This window comes from Alexandromys fortis, unplaced genomic scaffold, assembly GCF_014885135.2.
Source record: "Alexandromys fortis isolate MF-2015 unplaced genomic scaffold, M_Fortis_MF-2015_v1.1 scaffold_172, whole genome shotgun sequence".
Taxonomy (NCBI): domain Eukaryota; kingdom Metazoa; phylum Chordata; class Mammalia; order Rodentia; family Cricetidae; genus Alexandromys; species Alexandromys fortis.
The window spans coordinates 1,537,261-1,545,448 of NW_026068061.1; the positions used below are offsets into that span (position 1 = coordinate 1,537,261).

The following is an 8,188-nucleotide window of genomic DNA, read 5'->3' on the forward strand; positions in this document are numbered from 1 at the left end:
CACACTCTGTAGTGGTCCTAGCATTACACACGAGCAGGGTTCTAACAAAGCTCTTTGATGTGATTCTGTTGTTTTCTGCTTTAATGTTATTTAGGACAAGACTGATTGTGTCTGGATTGTGGGTTTTCTCCTCTATCAAACACAAAGTGAAAGAGTGAAAGAAAAATTATGGTTTTCCTCTTTCATAGAGCCATTCATCCAGTGTTTGTTGAGGTGGTCAGAGAGATATGAAAGGATTCAGATCAGCCTACTGAAAACTTTATAGTAAAGAAGAGAGAAGTCTGTGCAGCGTGGACACTCCAAACATGGCAAATCCATAACACTACACATGGAAATCATGCAATATGCAGGAACACATCCTGCATTGGGAGATCTCTGGGAGTTTCCATTGCTTTGGGCAATGAAAAGAATCTGACTTGATCATGTTCTGGACAATGAAATGAAATGAAACATGCAACACTGTCCACACATTCAAGGAATTGTAGCCACTTTGGTCCATGGGTTGAATGGCAATAGATGAGGGCATGAAAGTATGTTTCTCAAGATTATTAAGGACATTAAATGCCAGGCTAACAGACTTGAAATAATGGAGAGTCAAATGATCTTTCTTTATTTCCAAATTTGAGACTAATAAGACAGACACAAATAATATAAACAAAGATAAACCTTAAAGATGATATCTTGCCCATGTGATCTTTTGATGAGATGCAAATGAGAAATTGTATTACAAGGGCTCTCTCCAGTGCCCTGTGGCTCCTTATTCAAGCGTTTCTGTCACCTGTTGGTATTTACCTTGGATATTGGAACTTGGACCAGCATTTGAACTCTCCTGGCATTGCTTCATCTTTCCAGACAGCGGCTCTTTTGAAGCATCCTTATAATAGATGCTTCTCTACTTATCTAGAGAGAGCACACTCTTGTCATTCAAGACAGAAATAGCACCCAAGCCACCTGCACGTCCAGAGAGGATGGAGGGGAGACAGGGCTCTTTTCCCACTGCAGGGCTGCCAAGTTTAAAATGATGGGACTTTTTTTTTTTGTTGCCCTCTGAAATGGTAGAAAGGAACCCCCACAAAGTCTTGGCTTTTGTTGTCTGTGTTTTGTACGCATCCTTTACATTTCTAGTAAGCTTCTGAAAGGCTTCCCAAGACCATCCAATTATCCCACTACAGTTTCAATGTATTTAAGGTGACTTGGACACACGTCTCCACTGCCTTGTTCTCTCTAAAGTATTAGGGTTGTCACTTTGACTCCTTTCCAAGTACGTGATACTCTTATAATGCAATTCACCAGGCTCTTCTACAGTGTCCCACAACGAGGACAGTCTTTCGGGGTGTGAGAAATGATCTTCAAGGACAATCAGAGGGGACCATCCATTCACAGGGTCTGAATCAGAGTTGTCTCACATGCCAGGAGTTAGATTGATCCCAGGAGTTTACTCAAAAGCTTCAGTGGAGCTCGGGAAGGTCCAGTTACGTTGTTAGAATGTCTGTGAGGTTGTGGGTGTGACTTTCTCAGTCTCAGCATCCCTGTCTCTTTCAAAGTCAGCCTGAAAAAAAAAAAAAACAAAATGAAACCAAACCGAACAAAACAAAAACAGATTTGGCAGAGTCGAAGCCACAGATCACCATGGAGACCAGAGAGGTTCTGGTTTGTGTTTGTTTCCCTGTCAGGTGTTGCTGGGAGATTCACCCCCCTTGTGTCGCTGCCAAGTATGTGAACTCCAGTAACGTGGATGGGCAAAGCAATCACCAGCAAGGACCTCACGAAATTGTAGGCTAACAGCTAAAGTCAGAGATGACTCTGCTAGCAGATCCGGCTCAGCCCCTTGTCAACTGGGTGGGCTCAGCCCCTTGTCAACTGGGTGACGAATCTCCTGTGAATTCTGAGACCTGGAATCTAAATGAGGGGAAAAGAGCAGCCAGGGTGAAAGAGACAGATGATGTAACTCCACCGCACAGAGCTTTTGGGGAAGGACCTTCTAGTAGCCCAAGTACCTCTCTTGGAAAACAATGTTGTAATTAAGTATTCAGGGGCCCTACTGATGGAAAAATGGCAGGGAAGAATGCTCCCACAGACTGGGTGACAGCTTCTAGCCTCAGAATTTTGCAGCCCTTCAGTTTCCCTGGCAAAAAGATGCTACAATGGTACAAGCAGGTCCTTCCTTGGCTCCATGTCACAGAAATGAGGTGAAAGAGCTAGATACTGATAACAGCTCCCAGGATGCATTGCTGTCTTTGCCAAACTAAAAGTGCAGATTATTTTTTTATGTCCTTGAGTGTATATATCATGTGTTTGCCTTCACTTGATTTGGTTCACAGCCATGTAAATCAGAGTACCTGGTTGATGTTGGACATTTCCACCTGTAAAATTTTAGGCATTGTTTGTTAGAGACATTCACCAGCAATACTGATTTATTGATGTTATCTATGGCTATGAGTCAGACACTTCTCACGTGCTCATCCCTGTAGTATGTTCCGTAGTCATAAGTGCTAAAGTACAGTAGCTAGGGAGGATGTCAGGATTCATTCACGCAAAGATTTTAAGGAAGCAGTGGAGACAGTCAGGTGGAATAAGAGCGTCTTACAAGGGAAAACCATCACAGGTGCAAAGCCTTTGAGTCTACAGCATCCTGGTGTGTCTGAGAAAGGTAAAGGAGGCTAGAGTGATGCAAGCAGAGTGTTGGATATCTGTATGAGAGCAGAAGAGTCACTTGAAAATGGTTGCATTCGAGAGTTATCTTACACTTAAGTCAATGGGGATGGGGAGATGGCTCAGCAGCTGAGAGCACTGGCTGCTCTTGCAGAAGACCTAGGCTCAGGTTCCTTTGCCCACGTGGCAAGTTACAACTGTCACTTCAGTTCTAGGAGATCTGACACCCTCTTCTGATCTCTGTGGATACCAGGCACACATGTGCTACACACACACATATGCAGGTGAACACTCATACGTGTAAAGTAAATCTAATAGACTTTGAGGAATGAGTCATTGAAATATGGAAGGCACAGTTCCCAGAGGGGGACTTGGGAAAGAGCCACTGGCAGACCTCATGCCTGAGAGCTGAGGGAATGAGAGCCCTGGTCTTCAAGGGGTATCTGAGTATGGTGTACATCACAGTTTCTCTACCTTTCAGTGAGGTAAACAGAATCATGTTGCTAGCTCATTTATAGACAAGTACAGTGAGGTTTAAGAAGAGTAATGGACTATGTGGATTTCCACGGTTGCATGTGATCCATCAAGGCCATAGACTGGTCTTCTGATTTGGTGACACCCATCACCCATCATCAACCATAATAACCCAATCTCTGTCTGCTTGCCATGAGAGTCTATGTGACTCTCAGGAGTAGACTGTCCCTGTGATGTTGAAGTGTGTGCTCTTACAGTGAGCCGCTATAAGCAAACTCCATGTATTCAGGTATTGTGTGGTTAACGTCTCATGCATGGTCTTAGGCCATGGATATGCTACAGAATGGAACACCTCTGCATATGTGTATGTATGTGTGTATGTATGTATGTATCTATCTATCTATCTACCTACCTACTATCTATATATTTATATAGACACACACACATAAACACACACACACACACACACACCCTTGCTTATAAGGTTCCAAGAATTTCTGTTTGCAAGTCAGAAATTTCACACCCTAGATCCAACTGGCAAGAAGCCTAGAACTCACCATTTTCACTTTACATTCTGAAATTCTCACACAGATTTACTGACAGAGTAACCAGAGTATTAAAATGAGCTTTGAGCCTAAGGTTCATTTGCATATATCCCATCCTATGACACTCATTTGCTGCATGATTTCAGAGTCTGTTTTGCTGTTATGAGATGCTCTACAAATCACACATGTATTTATATTTGAGCTCTCCTGTCATCAAAAGGCATCATTGTCTGACAAAGACATATAATTGACCATCTGCTACCCTACCTTCATGCCTTATGTATTATTTGTACTCATAAGATACTATAGTAACCAGATATACTAGGGTCTTATTAAGTTGGTAACTAAGCTGAATATCTTAATCAGTTGCAACTAGACATGGCAATTTAATTATTAGTTAGACTTTGACAGAGCATTGGAGACCTCAAAGAGAGGCAGAAATGCTATTGGCTTCTGGTACTCCAGTCTGCTTGTTTTGGTATCTGCAGCCTTCATGTAAGCCATGGTCTCTTATCTTTAATTTAGTTTTTTTAGGTCAGCACACAAAGTAATGGGCTGCGTCACATCTTCATCCATATGTCCCCTACTTTATCTTCATGCATCCTGCCCCACCGAGTTCCTCCCCTGTCTTATGACTCTTACCACCCCCACTCCTGCTGCTTCTCTTTTGTCCCCAGTCAGGTCCCCTTTGATTTCCTATGGCTGTGTCCCACTACACTCTCCACTCCCCACCACCCTTGCCATCTCTTCCTTCCCACTCATAATCCCCTTTCTAGTTTTGTGACATACAGATATGCAAATGTAAACACACACACACGCACATTGTTTCAAATCTAGGTTTTGTATATGAGAGAAAACATGAAGCATTTCTCTTTTTGAGTCTGGCATATTTTGCTTAACATAGGGATTTCCAATTGTGTCAATTTTCCTACAAATACCATACTTAACTTTTCTTACAGCTGCAACAACTTTCATTTTGTATATACAGCACTCTTTCTTCATCCATGCCTCTGTTGACGCACATCTGGGTTGGAGCTCTTTCCCAGGTACTGTGAATACATCAGTCATAAACATGGATGATAGGTTATCTAAGCTCAAGAGGTTAGCCCTAGATATATCACCATACAGTCAGTGGTAAATGGACTCAGGAGGATGTAAATGCTGTCTTATGTATATAAAACAATAATAATGAAATAATAAGAGGTCATGAATTTGGGAGGGAGTGTGTGAGGGGACACAAGAGGAGTTGAAAGTGAGAGAAAGGGGTGGGAGGATAAAGTTCTCAACCAAAATGAGATTTAAGGAAAACTACACAGTACATTTATTTTGAATGTAGTCTCGTGAATAGAGAAAGATGTATGCCTGCATCAAAAAAGATCATTTCTGTCCTCCAAATTTACATTTCTTTGGGGACAATCTTATTGGTTAAACGGAGAGACAGTTTACATTATGTGTGCCATTGTTGCCTTTAAAATAATTAAATGTTGAATAATTAAGTAATAGGATACATCTTTTTATAATTAATTTTGAAGTTGATGCTAAGCATGTAAATGGAAAATTGTAAGGGTCTGAATTGAAGGTTTTATAATGACCTGAAAAAAAATGTCCCCTTTTAAGCCTTTGATCTCCCCTTTCTTTCCCCTTTCTTCCTTCTTATGTGTAATCACACACCAAGATCAGTCCCCTCACCTTTGAGCTTTCAAGGGGTGTTGCTGGGTTTGAAAGGTGGGAGCCATGTATTTAACACCCGAAATTCCCATTCAGGTTAGTTCTGTGCATTCTTACAACCTAAGGATTTAAATTTCCCCAGAAATCACATTTCTTGCTATTTTAAAACCCAAGTAATTCCAAATTGGCTCAGATATATTTTGTACTTCAGAGCTCCCTGACAGCAGGAAGCCATTCGTCCGCGCGGGTATTTCTGAAATAGAACCTTAGAGAATAGTGCGCACAACTTAAACAGAAAATCTTGCAGGAAATGGTGGTATAAAATGGACCACTTAAAAACACCTGTCCTGTCCTGATTTCAAAATCTTTAAGATTTTTTTCAAATAAATATCACCGAGAGCCTGGCTCTTCCCACAGAAGGAAAACAGCATTCTTTGATGGCTGACTTTATTATCCTAAAAGCTTCTGGGTTTCCGTCTCCAACTTGGATTCAGATCAAACTCCTAAATAAATGACACATCTTTCTCCTCTTCTCTAAGCTGTTCTGACTCTGAAGGTCTCGCTTTCCTCAGGCTGGAGCTGTTTCAATGTCTTGCAATGAGACAACCAATTAAAGTGTTTGTGGTTTGGCTGCAAGACTCCCCTCTTCTCTGACTAGAGTTCTGTCTTCTTCAGCTGAAGCCAGTACAGCATATTCCCATTTTTAGATCTAAATTCAGAAAACACTATGCTCAGAAAAAAAAATTAAAAACCCATACTACTATGAACGAAGCATTTGACAGTAGCTCATCTCCACGACTCCTTCAGATACCAGGTGGAATGTCTACCCAGAAACCATCATTACTTTCTCGGAACGTCATATACTCCAGGGCTTGTAATGAATATGTCTATCTATCTTCAGTTCTTGTTATTTATTCTTTTACTTTGATTTTCAATATACTTAATAAACTCACTCATTCAAAACAAGAAGTATGGCTATCATAGATAATTTTCTGGATCATATAAGATATATGCTTAAAAACCACAGGGACCCAATGATAGACAGATTCTTCTGTGTGTAGGAAGCATGCCAGGAAAAGTTTCAGAGGAAATGTTATCCGAAGAATATCTTGAAGAAGAAGTAAGAACTCCTCAGAGGCCTGGAAGAGAGGAAAATGAGAATTCATGACCAAAGGAAACCTTATAGTCAAGGCATGCTAAGTTCGGGAGACATGAAGTTGGAGATTCCTAGTAGGCCTGGAGTTCAAGTCAAAGACTTACCCTGTAAACTCACTACTGAAATATGGGTTTATATTTCAAGTCTTTATTTTGAGTTTCGGGACACTATGGTCACTAAATAAGTAATTGCAATTTGTGGACTAAAAGATTCAAACAACACTAGTACACACTTGTGTAGCAGGAGATGAAACTATTCAGTTGACAGGACTTGTACTGCTTCTAAGAAAGAAACTGAGCTTCAGATTGTAGCTATAATCTCAAGCCAAAGTCCAGTTCCCCTTTGAGGAAGCACAATGACTATAGGTCAGCCGTCTCTTTACTGTACACTAGGGGCAGCATTTCTGGAGCAAAGTCTTTGATCTGGATCGTGTCAGATAGGAATGGAGAGGATTTGGGATATTATTACCCTTACAGTATAATGTGCATTTCCATATTCACCCCCAAGGTAAAAGAAGAGCAAACATTGAAAGAAGCTACCCAAGCCAGGCTTTACAATTTCACAGGAAACATAGAATGAAGAGTAGAGAGAGGCCAGATATCCTGAGTCCAGTCCTGACTGATTACCAAAGTGCTTTGAGCATCAGTCCTGTTTGCAAAGACTTAGGTCAGATAGGTGGGAATGTACTAGCTGCATTTGGGAAAGTTGACAGGCAGGGGTAGGTAGGTGGCTAGCTGAGTATATAGTAAAGTGTAAAGTAAGTTGTGACAAAAGAAGCTAAATAGTCTGGATCTTTGAAAAAATGCTTAAAACATGAAGAGAAGGATCTAGATATTATCTTCAAGATGAAGGGGACTGGGAATATTTAGTTTCTATCTCTTTTCCCCAGGAAAGAGTTTTGTATTGGTAAAACACCATACAAGGGAGCCGCCAGTTACCGTCCAGCCATGGCCAAGTCCAAGAATCACACCACACACAACCAGTCCCGAAAATGTCACAGAAATGGCATCAAGAAACCCCGGTTACAAAGATATGAATCTCTCAAGGGGGTTGCCACCAAGTTCCTGAGGAACATGTGCTTTGCCAAGAAGCACAACAAGAAAGGTCTGAAGAAGATGCAGGCAAATAATGCAAAGACCGTGAGTGCATGTGCGGAGGCCATCAAGGCCCTGGTGAAGCCCCAGGTGGTGACGCGCAAGGTGCCAAAGGGCCCCAACCGCAAACTCAGCCGTCTCGCTTCCATTGCTCACCCCAGACTTGGGAAGCAGGTTAGAAGCTACATGGCCAGGGGTAGTAGGCTCCAAAAAAACAAAGCCCAAGGTTCAAACCAAGGCACAGGCCTTGGCTGCAGCTCAGGCTCCCAAAGGTGCCCAGGCCCCTGTGAAGGCCCCATAAAAAAGGTCTCAGTCTGCCAACGTGAAGACAGATGGACCGGTGTGAAAAATCATCTATACAGTATTTGCAGATGATCAGGACCTTTTGCTGTTTTTACAAATAAACTTGAGGCAAGATATATTAAAAAAAAATACAAATTAGGCAGCCAAACTTGAAATTATAAACACAGCTGCCTAAGTTAGACTGGACCTGGAAATTCTGTTGCCTTGAAATGTTTTCTGTAGGTGGGACTATGACTCTGGGCAGGGACTTGAAAATGCCACACCATAGTTATTGTGATAAAACAGATGTGTCTATG

The 8,188-nt window shown here is 41.6% G+C and overlaps 1 pseudogene; it reads left to right on the forward strand.

Annotated features, from left to right (window-relative positions):
• Nucleotides 1-7,442: 7,442 nt before the first annotated feature.
• Nucleotides 7,443-7,890, forward strand: LOC126487437 (60S ribosomal protein L29-like; annotated as a pseudogene).
• The last annotated feature ends 298 nt before the right edge of the window (nt 7,891-8,188 follow it).